The sequence below is a fragment of the Lynx canadensis genome, chromosome B1 (genome assembly GCF_007474595.2).
Source record: "Lynx canadensis isolate LIC74 chromosome B1, mLynCan4.pri.v2, whole genome shotgun sequence".
Classification (NCBI taxonomy): Eukaryota; Metazoa; Chordata; class Mammalia; order Carnivora; family Felidae; genus Lynx; species Lynx canadensis.
Window position 1 is genome coordinate 136,835,720 of NC_044306.2, and position 14,669 is coordinate 136,850,388.

The window sequence follows — 14,669 nt, forward strand, 5'->3', positions numbered from 1 at the left end:
TTCACAAGGAGTAAAGTTAAATCCTTTACCATATTGAAAAACTGAATTCTCAAATTTCAAAAAAGAAAAAAATATTTTAAAGAAAGGCCCAATTGAAAATATCTACTTGTTCAGGGCATCTGGTGGCTCAGTCAGTTAAGTGTCTGACTTTGGCTCACAGTTTGTGGGTTTGAACCCTGCATCAGGCTCTGTGCTGACAACTCAGAGCCTGCCTCAGATTCTGTGTCTCCCTCTCTCTCTCTGCCTCTCCCCAATTTGTGCTCTTTCTTTGTCTCTCAAAAATAAATAAATGTTAAAAAATTTAAAAACAAATGTACTTGTTCAACATTGATGATAGTAGCTGATAACTTTGACAAAAGAAGAGAATTACCATATATATCATATATGTTATATTTTTAAATATGTACATATTACTCAGCACATCAATAACAAAAAAACCAAGTCAGAGAATTTTTGTCACATGAAAACCTGGTTGAATTTGGATTTTGGTATATGTTTTAACTTTTTGGTTCTTGAAGACTTAAAATTTTAAATAGCATTTATATAAATCTTCAGAGTTTTTATTTTCAGCACCTAGTTCTACTTTCAGTGTGAATTTTTAAGTGTAAATTTCACTTCAGTTTCAAAAGAGAAAAGGAAGTGGGCAGCATATCCAGAATTAGTCAAAGAGAGAAGCTCTATGTAAGATGTGAATCCTGACATCAAGATACAGAATCTATCTATTGTCCTTCCCCCTCCTTCTCATCAAACCCAACCCCCTTCCATAAAGCACTACTGTCACCTGACTGGTGGTTGTCAGATTTCCCCTAAGTCAACTTTCATCCTCAACTCCATCTTGGCTTTTCTCTCACCTATGATCCCTTGTCTCTCTAGAGTAAAGGCAACCAGGCTGAATAAAAGCAACAGGGTGATTGTGTGATGGGGACCAGTGGTTCCCAGACACTGGGTTAAGAGGCCACCAAATTGATTTCACTTGAGAGCAAATTCAGATCTGAACCCAGTTTTTCAGGGGTGAAAGAGATCTATTGATTTTCGTCACAGTCAGTTTAAAACTGAAATGATCACCATTTTAACTGTGTTGGAGTTAACGGATCTATTGGAAATGAGTACATTGCCACTGGAAGCTGTTGTTCTTTCAATTGAATTCTATATTGTACATCGTAGATGAAAAATAAAGTAATAAGACAATGAAAAGCAGCTGGGAAATTCTGTGGTGGCTGTTATTTACCTCTCCAGGTAAATGCAGGAGTGAGGGAGGGAGAACAGTTAATTGCAGACTACATACAATACCTGAGTCCTCCCTCAGTGGAAACAAGTCACCTAAGCCATGAGCAGATCTGTCTATGAGACTGAAATAATTTCTGTAAACACCTGAACCATGTTAGGTTGTTGAGGGTCTGTGAAAAGAAAGAGCCCTCCCAGGGTGTACGGAAGAGGCATCTCGGATAGTTGTAGGTTTTAGGGAGTTTCTTTGCAGAATTTGGTTTGGAGCTCGATACTGAACTTTAAACATAAACCATACCAAGTGAGTATACATAAATATTAGACTGTCTCTGGAAAGTATGAATAGTATTACTATATTTGTGAATGAATGTAAATTTCAGTTCATAAAAGTTACATTTCTATGTTAGCCCTTCCTCTTAGGAGGTGTCAGCATGAAAACAACTTGAAAGCTTTTCAGTTTATTGGTGTTCACAACTGGCCATCCTTACCCTCGCTACTTGAGAAATCTTTTCAGGTTGTTTCCTGGAGATTTAAATTTTCATAAAGTCAGTCTTTACCTAGATAAAAAATTTATTGTCTAGGTTTTTTGTAAGTAAACAAATAGAATTCACCACTTTTCTAAAAAAAACAAAAACAAAAAACAAGACTGATCTCTGTTTTCTTTAGTATTCCAATATTAAGCCATTCTGGTAACTTTGTAACACAGTTTTTATCCAAGCAATGATTCCGTTCATCAATTACAAACATGATTTTTTTTTTATTGCTGTAAGCTCCCCTTACTACTCATCTTCTTTCTCTCTCATTTTTAAATCATTGTCATCATTACCATTGCCATTTCTTCATCATTCTTCATTTCTGAGACTCCACTTTATAAAATGTATTTATATATTTGTGTGTACATGAGTGTGTGTGCACATATATGTGAAACATTAAAATATATGTACAATAGTACCATCAGTGTGATCATGATATGGGTGGTAGTTGCAGCGGTAGTAGGCAGAAGGAAGGGAAATAAAATCTATTACAGTCCTTTTATCCATCAGACTTTGTTAGGTAATTGATTTATGATGCCTCATTTAATCTTCACAACAAAAATGTGAGGTGCATATTATTATTGCTCTTATTTTACCAATGAACAAATGGAGAGTCAAAGAGTCTAAGTAACTTGTTGGAGATGACCTCGCTAGTAAGTGGATTGCTGGCAAGACTTTTGGAAGAGTCAACCTCTGTTCTTCCTCAAAACTGTACTGCTCCCAGGAATTCCTGCAAAGCAGTTTGACTGCGCATGATGGTCCAGTCCTGAAACTCAAAGATGCACCTATCTGGCAAGATAAAGATGTTTACAGATCAGCACTGCTTCACATTACAGTGGCTTCATCGCAACAGTGTATACATCACTAGGTTGTGGTTGAGTACTCTCATGGAGAAAGTCTGCAATTGAATTTTGTCAACCAAAAGTTACAGTTTGAGCTGTCTGGTAAATAGATCTGTTACTGAAACTGTATACATTAAGACAGGGCTTAGCAGCTAAATTTATCCAGAAAAGCATTCCCACGAGTAAATTAACAGGCATTAAAAATGTCAACGCCCATCTAAAGTTCTTTATCAATGACTTAAAAGGGATTCCTTGATCATTTGAACAGTACAATATATCTTATTCCTTTATGTACTACTTTCATTTTACACAGTTTACTCTGAGTAGGTACAGAGCATTTTGAAGTAATTTTTCTGCATGAATAGAGTGAAGAGGGAAAAGTTCAAATCAGATTTTATAGAGAATAATCAGTCAAGGGGTAGATTGTGCCCAACCAAACATTAAAACCAGGTGGATAGAAGGCTGTGGTGCCATGGCATGGTGCAAGAAGAGTCCAGGAAAATTCATCTGGTTCCTTCTTGAATAAAGGTCAAGGTGGAATCTATAAAGGTTCCAAATTTCAAAACTGAGTAAGTGAAATTATATTAGCTCTACTAGAATGCACCACTCTTGCTTAGCCTGGGCATGCATTAGTATCACCTGTGGAATTTTTATCACATCCAGAATCTCACTGCAGCTCTCCTGATTTGGGGTTTTGGAATCTGTGTTTAAAAAGCCCCCCTCCCCAAAATATTATGCAGAGAAGAAAGAAAGAAGAAAAAGGAGGAGGAGGAGGAGGAGAATAAAGCAACAATAACAAATCAAAGAGGGTAAAGTGTTAACAGTGGGTAATACTAAGCAAAGGGTAGCAGTGCTCTGCTGGAGCCAGTGTGAACTTGCTTGTGATTCTGTGCATCTTTTCCCAACCAGTGATTTCACATTGGTAGAGAGTGTTTATACCATAGGAGTCAGAAAATGCAACAAATTGGGGCTTTTTTCCTTTTTCCTATAAAGGCCTGTTCACCAGAACACCATTGGGTATGTGGCTGCTCTTTGTAAAAATGATAATTTCTCTAAAAACAAAACCAAACAAAAAGACCTTAAACACTCTCTAGTGATGCTACTGCAGCCTGCCTGACCTCTTCCCCAAAATTGGGATTTGGAAAGTATTGCACTTGACAGTAAGTTTCTTGAGGGCATGGGCCATGTCTACCTATGTCCCAACTATATGCCAGATGTAGCCTGGTTCAGATATATGATGGACAATAAATATTTGTTCAGTAAATGAATGAAGTTCTCATATGAAAACATTTTATCCTACCCATGTGCTACCTTAATTTAGGATGGGTATCAGAGACCAAACAAGGGAAGAAGATGAAAATACATAGTTAATATTCTGTACAAAACTTCTGTTCACTCCTGTGGGGAGAAGGTATTTAGCAAATGGAAAGGATAAGGTCCAAAATTAATCCCATCTTAACCTCAGGAAATGCATAAGGGAAGAAAATTCACATTACTGATTACACACTGCTACCTGACAGATAGAAATGAGATAATAAGTAGATATTGACTTCTGTTGAGGTGAACATCAAGATCTATTGACCTGAGAGGTAAATATTGACCGAGGTGAAGTCAAGGTCAATATTTGCCTCAAAGAACAGGAAATCTTAATGCTCACCAATATATAAAGGTTATATGTGAATTTTTACATACATTTTCTAGGCATAACATCATGAAAGCTCTATATTTTCTCAAGTAATTCACAAAAGTCTGTTTTAAAAGTTAAGTTCTATCAATGATAACTTTAAGAAATAAGAATTTTACTTTCTTCTCTTTTGTTGACTTTTGCTGAAGCCATTAGTTAAGTTGATTTGATGTGGTCTGTTTCTGGTACAGCAAAGGTTAACAGAGTTTAATAGAACTCAAACCATCTCTTTGGAGGGCACAAAGAACATCTTACCGAATCATCATGCTTACCAGTGACATATCCTTACAACTGTCTTTACCAATCATGAGTTAAAAATCTTTCTTTCTGCAACAGCACATCTTAATCGCAGCATCTTGAGCATTTAGGTCTGAAAGGGTATTCATCTAATTGTTAGATTCTAATTTCTCTTCTGGCTTCAAGGTGGACTCTGTCAAAAGATGACCGTGGGCTGGTAAATTCTGATCATCACGGATCTCTAAATGAAGTTATGGTATAGGCTTCAGTGGTGGGGAAGAGGGATGAGTTTTTGAAGGACTGGAGCATTTTAGTTGCTCTCCATTTCTGTCTTCCTTGGAGAAGCTTCCATTACTACTGCTAGAAACTTGAAATCATCCAGAACCTAATGCCCAACAACTGTCAGTTCCCCTAGTAATAGAGTGCTCAGTCCAAGCCAGGAGTGAGCTCCTTCTTCATAAACGCAGTAACTGCTATCTGCCCCAGCTTACCATTACCTAGTGCTGCCATTACTGGTGTTAAATCATGTACATTATTGAGTCATGTATATGCAATTTAAATGGAAGTATCCTTACCAAGCTTCCTTTGTTACTCTGCTCGTTTCTTCTCAACCTAACTTTCAGACTAAGAAACAAAATTAGAGGTCATTCAAAGCAAATAAAATGTCAGTGCATTGCAACAACACGTATTTGGTGTCTCAGCTCCGTTTGAATTCTGCTAAGCTCCTTGAGGGCAGAGACAATGCCCCATGCATCTTCATTCCTCTTACAGTACCTAACACTGCACTGAGGATAGTAGACTTTCAGCAAAGACACGCAGAAAGGATCAAGTGAGTGAGTAAACATGAAGGCCCTCCTCATTGTCTTGTTACTTATTCTCTCCTTCTACCTCAAGGCATTTGCAGAAATGTCAGGAGCATGGGATTAACAGCATATATAGCCAATGCACGGATTTTTAAATCCCCACCCATGTCCCCTCCTTCACTGGCTGGGCTCTAATATATGCATTGCCTGATTTTCATACATGCTGATTGCATAGCGATTTATTCTACAAGTGCCAGGGAGAAGAGTCACCCCTGGACTAAATGTAAAATCTTTATTCTCACCAATGTCTAAGTCATTGTTTTCTCGCGGCCGAGATCATGTGGCACACATTATTAATAGCTCTGGTCTCTCCACCACTTGACACAGCGCTCCAGCTGTCATTCTGTTCCCTGGCTCGTATGATTCTTGCACTGGTGAAGTGCCAGGCCCGGGCCTAGCCCATCAGTCACTGTCACCCACCACCCAGTGATGAATAGCCCGGCCGTCGCCGTGGCGAGGCCCGGGCTCTGATTCACACACGCCTGACTTTTACCAACTTCAGCACACCAGCTGAGGCCTATCCCAGCTGAGGAAGGCCGCAGTGACCTGGAAATGGCACCGCCTCCACTCCCCAGCGTTCCCCCGGCCCTCCCCCCCTCAGATTAGTTAAAAATGAAACAAATCCTAATGTGATCATGTCACTAATTATGCATTTAATTCAGTTATAAGGAGCTAATGGCTCCCTCAGTGACAGCTTTTACTGCTAAAAGGCAATTCATTCCTGAAACGGAGAAATCTAATTACACAAAATGCTTCATCCTAATCCTTTCAAAGAATAATCTTATTTGTAGACATTAACATCCCAGATGCTGCTGCTGTTTGTCCATTATGACAGTGTTTGTCCTGAATAATGTATAAATAGCTCTTTCTGGACAGTTGCATGTCACTAAATCAATACAATTTGCTGCCTTCTGTTACATTAAGTCGGCCTGGGCAGGCTGGAGAAAATTAACCTTTTGTTTTCCTCCCCTCCCCCTTTCTCAAAGGGCTTTCAGAATTAGAAATGAGAAAAGGATCAAAGGGGACTGGGGTGGAATTGAAAGAGGAGAGTGGGGAGAGAGGGTGTGAGGAGGGACAGGTATGAATGGAGCTGCACGAAGAGAGGAAATGTCAGGTATAGAAATGCCATGAGATGAACTACAAATAGTAGGTGGGAGAAAATGGCAAACTTCTATGAAGATTATTTTGAAATGACTCCTCCAGACATGGACCTGGACTGAGGATCTTATGTGTTGATCCTTGGTTTTAGACTTCTCAAGTTGAAGGGATGCTTTCTTTGAAATGGTGCTTTGATAAATATAGAGAACTCATGAAGGTGGGGTGGAGGAGGCAAGGGATGTTAAGGGAAAATTCTAACTACATGAATCAGTCCACTGAGATATACTTGTGCAGAATACCGTGTACATGGAAAGCATTCAGGGCACTGCACAAAAACAACAACTTAACATCTGTGTGATTTACAGCTTAACAAAGGATTTACACACACATAGGTAATTCCATTTGATTTATACAACCTTGGGAGGCAGGCATCAGAGCTCCCACTACGCAAGTGAGGGAAGGGAGGCTAAATGACTTGTCCAAGGCGATATAACCGGGACTCTATCTTCTAGCTCTTGGTTTCAAGTTGAATCTTTCCATGATTACACCATTGATGCTCTGTATATGCTAACCCTCTGAGTATTCAAGAAGCTCTCCTAGCAAACATGTTTTATATATTTCATTTTAGGGCACCCTCCAAAACGTGTGCAGGTACAGTCCCCCCCTTCCCATGCATTCTTTCCCTAATATATTAAACATAGATAGGTGAATTTTAATATGTAAAGCTTTCAAAGATTGTAAGAGTATTGAGTGTGCAAATGTAATTTCTAAATACTATATAGGTCATTGGCTGAAGATTAGAGACTAACAAAATTTTTCTGAAAAAATAATAAATATCTTTCTGAAAAGATAATAAATATGTTAGACTCTGTGTACCATACTTTTTCTGTCACAAAGGCCCAGTTCTGCCATTGTAGAACAAAAGCAGCTAGAGACAATGAGTAGACCAATGGATGTGGAAGAGGTGGCAGGCTGGATTTGGCCCTTGGTCTGTAGCTTGCAGACCGCTGGATCAGGTAATAATATTCCCCTCCCCCCCCCAAATTAATCTGAGTAGTTCTACTTGAGTTATGAATTTTACCTTTGTTCCCTTCACATTGTTATTCTTGCTCCCAGTCACTACTTTTTTTCCCTAATAATTGTTTCAGAAGAATACCGACATCTGTCTTCCTATGAATTCCAAGAAGTCCGTAAAGAAAGAGTCCTGAAAATAGAGGCGAAACTGGCAAAGTGGACAAGATGAGAATGCTTTATATTCTTGCCCTTTCCTGATTTCTGTTTAGTTGACTCTGATTGCTTTGGAGTATATGGGCCAGCATACCCTCTTATGCTCATAGCTACACTAGTGGCCGTGTTTTGTTTTTGTTTTGTTTTGTTTTTAGTGTGAAGAGTGGATGAGGGAGGCAGGGTACAAATCAGCTTCTGAGGTTATGTTCTACCATTTGAAACATTGCTAAAAGCTTGTTTTGATGCAGTTCTGCAAAGAAAATAAATTGCTAGGAGGCAGGCCTGTTTCAAAGGGGGATTTGGATTAGTGAACTACTAGACTGTTAGGCTGAGTGGAATGTTATCTTTAACCTGGTTCAAAGGACAATAGCATAGAGAAGTTTCAGGGTAGTAAAAAAATTTCAGGTAAGGAAACAAGTCAAGAACAAGGTAAAATCAAAGATAGAGACATATAAACTTACTTGCTTCTCATTCTCCCACTGCATAATGAATGACATCGGATCCTTACTACAAATAATTTCTTGAGTATTCAAGGCATGCAGCACAGACTTGCATAGAGGCCTGCAGCTGCAGGGACCTATTTTAGATAACACTTTAAACAACAATCAAAGAGGAAAAAAATGTCTAAAGTTGATTCTGAGAGCAAAAATCAAGTGAGAGGCCTAGAGAAACGATGGAATAGTAAAGCATTCAAGCCTGACTTTTATGAAATTGAATGGGAGCACTCTTGAGGTGGTGCATGGACTGAACAGCATTAGAGAGATCCTCTTGCAGGAGCTCAGAACACTCTCTGCTTTTTCTTTTAGTATAGCTGCTTGTCTTTTGTTCTCTTTCTTTACTGTTATGCTAAAGTGTGATTTTTCTTGTCTCCTTCCTAATTCCATAAAAATATATGTGGGATAATCTATTTTGAAAGTAAGCCTATACATGGTGCCATAAGGTTCACTCTTGAGAAAGGCTTCAGTGTCAAATTATTATATTAGCTTCTTCCTAGGAAAGTCTTGTTTTTATGTATCATCTGAATGTGAGTTGCTGGGTTTCTTTGGAATGAACTCTTTAGCATCTAAGAAGCTTTTATTAAGTCTTTGGTTTTGCAGCTTCTGCTTTTGTCAGACTTTCAAAAATGGTTGTTATCAGTCAAACTGTCCATATTAATAATCCCATTTTTACTTGGAATATGAGATTTTACAAGTAAAGTTAAGCAGTCAATAGAGGCAAATGTTAATCCCAGACATAATAATCTATTCTCCAGAAACAGGCAGGGTTTGTCCAGTGGTTTTGGGACTTATTGTGGAAAAGGAAATACTGTAAGATCAGATGCAGAGCAGAAAGTATTATTTCTGGAAAGTAATTTATTTGGGGGTGCCCCTTTAAAGCATCAGGGCCAGTGTCACTGAGGAGGGCTCAGATTAGCTGATCTGGTTGATTGGGCCTTAATCCATCACTGCTTGAGCCCCCTCAAATGTGTTATCACCCGGGATTTGTCTGGCTACATATGATTTCACACATCTGTCATCTAAATCACAGATCCAAATGCAAAGTCCAGCACTAGGAAACGTCACAGGCATTTGTGAAAATCCTTGGAGGAACTTGGGACCATAAATCAATGGATGGATTACAGTTCAATAGTACGACCTTCTCATTTATGATGAAATGATGTTGTCCACATGAATGCTTAGGTATTATGGTGATGAAGCTGTAAAGATGTATTTGAGAGTAAATCTCTTTGGTTCTTCCTTAGACCAGTCTCTGAGTACTATCTCTAAGACAAGAACCTGTTTAATTAAGACCAACTTGAAAAAAAATAATAAGCCATATGAAAGGTTACTTGGGACCAGCTTTGTGAACAGGTTAGATGAGTTTTTTTCTTTTTGTTTTTTCCTTTTTAGACTGTATAGTAGTAGTAATATGATAGTAGAACAAATCTTTCTTCATTGTTTGCTACAACTATGCACCATGCTAATCACTTTATATGCATTATAATCTCAGGAAACTGAGGCTCAGAAAGAGAAATCACATGCCCAGTGTACAAACTATGCATTCAATGCAAAGAGCCAGAATTTGAACATAGGTCTTCCTGACTCCTACTTTGTGCCCCACCACAATGTAAAGAAAGCCCAAATCTTTCTTTGCTTGATTTTAGAAATAAAATGAGAGGGTAATAATTTTAAAAAAACATGTCTCATAAAGCGAGAGGTTTGTTAAATCAAATATTCTGTTTGTTGACTCTAACCTCTGCAGAAAACACCTGTGGGAAGAGTCACCGAGAGTGCTTTCAGCCATGACCCAGCTCTCTCAGGTGCCCACTGAGCACACCTGATGCCAACATGCCATGAATACTGATATAATGGGTTAAAAGCCAGCAGGCCTATAGCAAGACAGCACGTCCTTGGAACCATCTTAGAAGTGATGCTGTGAATGGTAGAGAGTTTTAAAAATTCACAATAAGATCATGTTTGATCTGAATTTTCTACTCACATTGGAAAGCAAAGCAAAATAACAAAACAAAACAAAACTCACTTCCTGAGTCTGCACTTGTTGCATTGCAGGCATTAGTCTGCATCACCCTGAGGGCAGGATCTAAAAGTTTAGTCAGCTATTGGGAAGAGGGGCTTTTGTGAAGGAATTTTAATGCTCTTAGTTAACTGACTCAGGAGCAGGAAAGTTGATTGCTTTCCACTTCCCATAATTGGGCATTTACAATTTTTCCTGAGATCGAAGTGAGAGGCAGGCTGAGGAAGCTTTCATTGTCTAATGTTTTCATAGAAGGAATATTTTGTAGACCTTCATCTTTCATTCCATGAAGATAGTAACTTTCCATGAGAATCTATTTATGTATTCAATGGTAATTTCTTTGAACATTATTTCTCTTCCCAAGTTAAAATACAAACTTGTGAAACAATATCTGAAGATGATATTTTTTTGCTTTGTTTTTGTCATTTAAAGGCCTTTTTAAATGAAAATACTTAACATTTACTGAGTATTCATTACACTTCCAGCCCTATGCTGTTTTATCTGTATTATCTCATTTATTTCTCACCCCAATCCTATGATATGGCTATATTATCATCCCATGCTCAAGATGAAAAAACTGAGTCTCTAATAGGCCAAGTAGCTTGCTCAAGGCTATATACCTAATTCGTGACATGTCAGTGTCTGAACTCAGAGCTGTCTGCCTTCAAAGCCCTTTTTCTCTTAATCACCTTCTCTTGTCAATATCTGAGAAAATTAACGTCTGTGAAAAATATGAAGGTTGAAAGTGATTGCAGGCCTCACAAATGTTGTATAGCTGAAAGAAAGCATGGAGATCACTTGTTCTCTTTATTTTCTTAATAAATGAATCAAGATAGCAGATTATGGCTATGTCAGTGTGACATTCAATGCCTGTGTCAGTCTGATCAAATAATCCAGTCATGGTAATTATTGGGCATCAAACAGAAAAAAATGCTGTTTAACCCAAATTTCTACTTTTCTATTTGTTATTCTCGGATAAATGAACTCAAACCTTAGACAAAAAATCAAGATCACAAAACAAATACCATTGTGAAAGTGATGACTCATACTGTTTTAGATTCCTACTCTGTGCAACACCATGCTCATTTATATAAGCTAGTGAAAGTGAAAAATGCAATCCTCTCCTCTTTGCCTCTTTATTTAATACAGAGGCTACACAATGTCAAATAGCGTGATAATTCTGTTTTAACTGGATTGAATATAGAGGCTGCCAAAGTTTGTTTTACCCTTGAAGGCTGCAGGATTTGCTTTGGACATGGGCAAATGTGTCTGCTTCCCCTCTAGTTATTTTGAAGGAGTTATGCTTGGTTACATAGTAAGTTCTCTAACTCCTATGCTTTTGTCAGCTCGAACCTCTGTGTCTCGTCATAGCACCATGAGATGGGGCAGACTGGAAACATCCATCTCCTACAGATCAGTACTAGAATCAACCCTGAAGTGTTCCACTTCTCTGTGAAAGGCCATTATGATCATACAAATTCACAATAAAGTAACATCAGGTCGGTTCCTCCTTCCGTGCACCTCCCACCCCAAGCAGATCATTGTTACTGGGCCTGATGTAAGAGACCAACTATGCACATCTCAGTGTTCAGATCTTGCATTGACTGGACAGTGCCGGCATCTCTGGAAAGCATTGCTTGACCTAGACACTGAGGCAGTTTGATGTAGAGGCTATTGACAGGGAATCAGCCTGAAAGCTCCAACACGCCTTTTCCGGAGTCACTTTTCATACTGCAACTGCAATTCACACGTATTTGTCCTGCGGCACCATCAGGCATTATGAGAGAGCCAGGAAACCTGGAACTTAGACATTATGGGAAAATAAAAGGAAGTTATTTTACGTTGTTCAATAATGTTATGTCATTATCTTTGTGATAGGCTAATTCATATACTCTACATAAGACTATTTATGAATTAATGGCTTGTGTTTCCAAATCTGACTTTAAAAAATATGGAACTTTAGCTGATGGATTCAATTTGCAATTCAAATGAGTATTTTGTACATTTGCCCAGAGTCTTTAAGTCAATAGGCTAAATAAGTAAACAAAACTTCTCCAATTATTTTAGTAATATTCTCTTGGCTATAATACTCTAAGTCATGACCGGAAGTGACATTGATAACATAATTATACTCTTCTATTAGCCCAAGGTATTTTTGAGCTAAAATGTGCCATCTCTATTTATCTTTTTGATGTGTTGATGCCATTTGCACCATGTAAAATATTTCCAGGGAAATTCTTTGTTCAGCTTTCTTTTCTCTCTTTAATACTGTTCATTTTTCTTAAATAGAATTTTAGATTGTACTTATTTATTTGCTTAGTTTATGAGAAACTCATTGTTTTTGTTTTTATGAAAGACTAAGAAGGTGAATATCTGGGGAAAACACAGGATTAGACTCAAGATAAAGATAACAGCATCAAATTTTAGTTACCACTATGTTGAGGGGATTGGGATAGCTCACACTGGCTCTTCAACTTAAAAAAATCTGGAACTCAAAAAATGGCCGTGAAACATCTGTTTCAACTATCTCTGCCTGGCTCCTTCTAGCAGGCTCAAGATCAGGACACCTGAGACTGACAGTACGTTACATCATCATTTTAAAATTCATCTCATAGATCATAGAATGTTAGAACTGGAAATAAAGTGCTGTGTGCACTCACTAAAGATAAGTAAACTCTGGTCCAGGAAGTTTAAACTAGTAGCTTGAAGTGTACAGCTTGTAATAGATCTCAGATACGTTCATATATCCTCTGCTTCCATAGCTGGCTTGGCCTTGTGATGTTGACCTTTTGACTGTCCTTGACTTTACCCTCTAAGTTTGTTCGTTCATTCATTAATTCATTCAGCACCTAATATGTGCCATACTGTGTGCAAAGCTTCAAGATAAAAAAGAAAACAGGCAAAGTCCGTGACTTCATAGAGTTGAAATTTTAAGAGGAGAAGATAGAAAATAAGTAAATGAATAACATAATATTAAGCAGTGATTAATATTCAGAAGGAAAAATAAAGTAGGGTAAGATGTTTGAAAGTGATAAGCTAAAAGGAGGCACCATTTTGATAGTATGGTCAGAGAAAGCCCAACTTGATCAGAGTGCATTTGAACAAAGGCTTGATGGGGGTAGGGACAAGAGCTATCCAGGTATTTAGGGAAGGTTGCTCCAAGCAGAAAGAATAAGTGCAAAGGCCCTGAGGCAGGTGTGCTCACCCCTTGCTTCTTTAGACTCTCTTTTTGAATGGGACTTTGATTTGGTGTCTGTATACCCACTGTACTACATGTGAGCCAGCGATTTCCCTGGGAGGAGCTGGAATAGGACCAAACTTTGTGCTCAGATCCAATGTGATATTTCCTAAAGCCCTGGATATTTGGGTAGACTATGTTAGGCAGATGGGCCAGATTGTGTGTCAGCAGGAGGGGGAGAAAGAGAAAGAAAAATACCTTTGGGGGATGCATATCTTTTGTGGTTACCATTGATAAGAAGTTCACCTGAACATCTTTCCACTAAATGATATTAAACTTCAGTACTGTGATAAGGGACCTTTATTCAATTAATTTGTTTTCAATTGATCCCCAAATAATGCCTTAGTTGTTTTAAGGGTCCCTTGGGTCCATGAGAACCATGGCACACTGATAATTATCTCCTCTCCCCTGACACCCATTGTGTATCTGAGAAGGTAGGGACAGACCTCCTCTAGGACCAAACCTCCTCAAATAGAAGAGGCATGCCACCAGAACTTGGGGCTTGACCCATTAAGAAGGATGGAAGGGAAAGAAGGGGAGGGTGAATTCCAAGTTAATTCTGAGGACTGAACATGCTCTTCTGCGTGACATTTAGCAAAAGAAAAGAAATTAAAATATTGGGTGACTAGAGTTTAAAGAGGTTATCCTAATTTATAACTCTTGAGTGATAGCTTTAAAAATATACTTTCAAATTATGCTATGGACTGAATGGTGTCCCCCTAAACTTTGTATGTTGAAGCCCTACCCACAATGTGACTGTATCTGGAGGTAGACTCTTTAGGAGGTAATTAAGATGAAATGTGCTCCTAAGAGTAGGGCCCTAATCTGCTGGGGACTGGGGCATTCTAAGAAGAGAAAGACATCTATCTCTTTCTCTCTTTCCTTCTCTCTCTCTCTCTCTCCCTGACATGTGAAGAGAGAGAAAAAAGGCAGGTCTCTGCAAGTTAGGAAGATAACTCTCCTTAGAACACAGTCTTGCTGGCACTTTGATTTCAGATATCCAACCTCCAGAACTGTGAGAAATAAATTTCTGTTGTTTAAACCACCCATGTATGGTGTTTTGTTATGGCAGCCCAAGAAGACTAAAGGAAATTAATATCTGGATGGCTACCCTGTGGTACAAAGTAATATTTATTCCAAATGCTGAAGTGTGCCAATCTGGATTCAAGGGGCAATCTGGCAATTTAGGATTACCTTTCCAAACCTCAT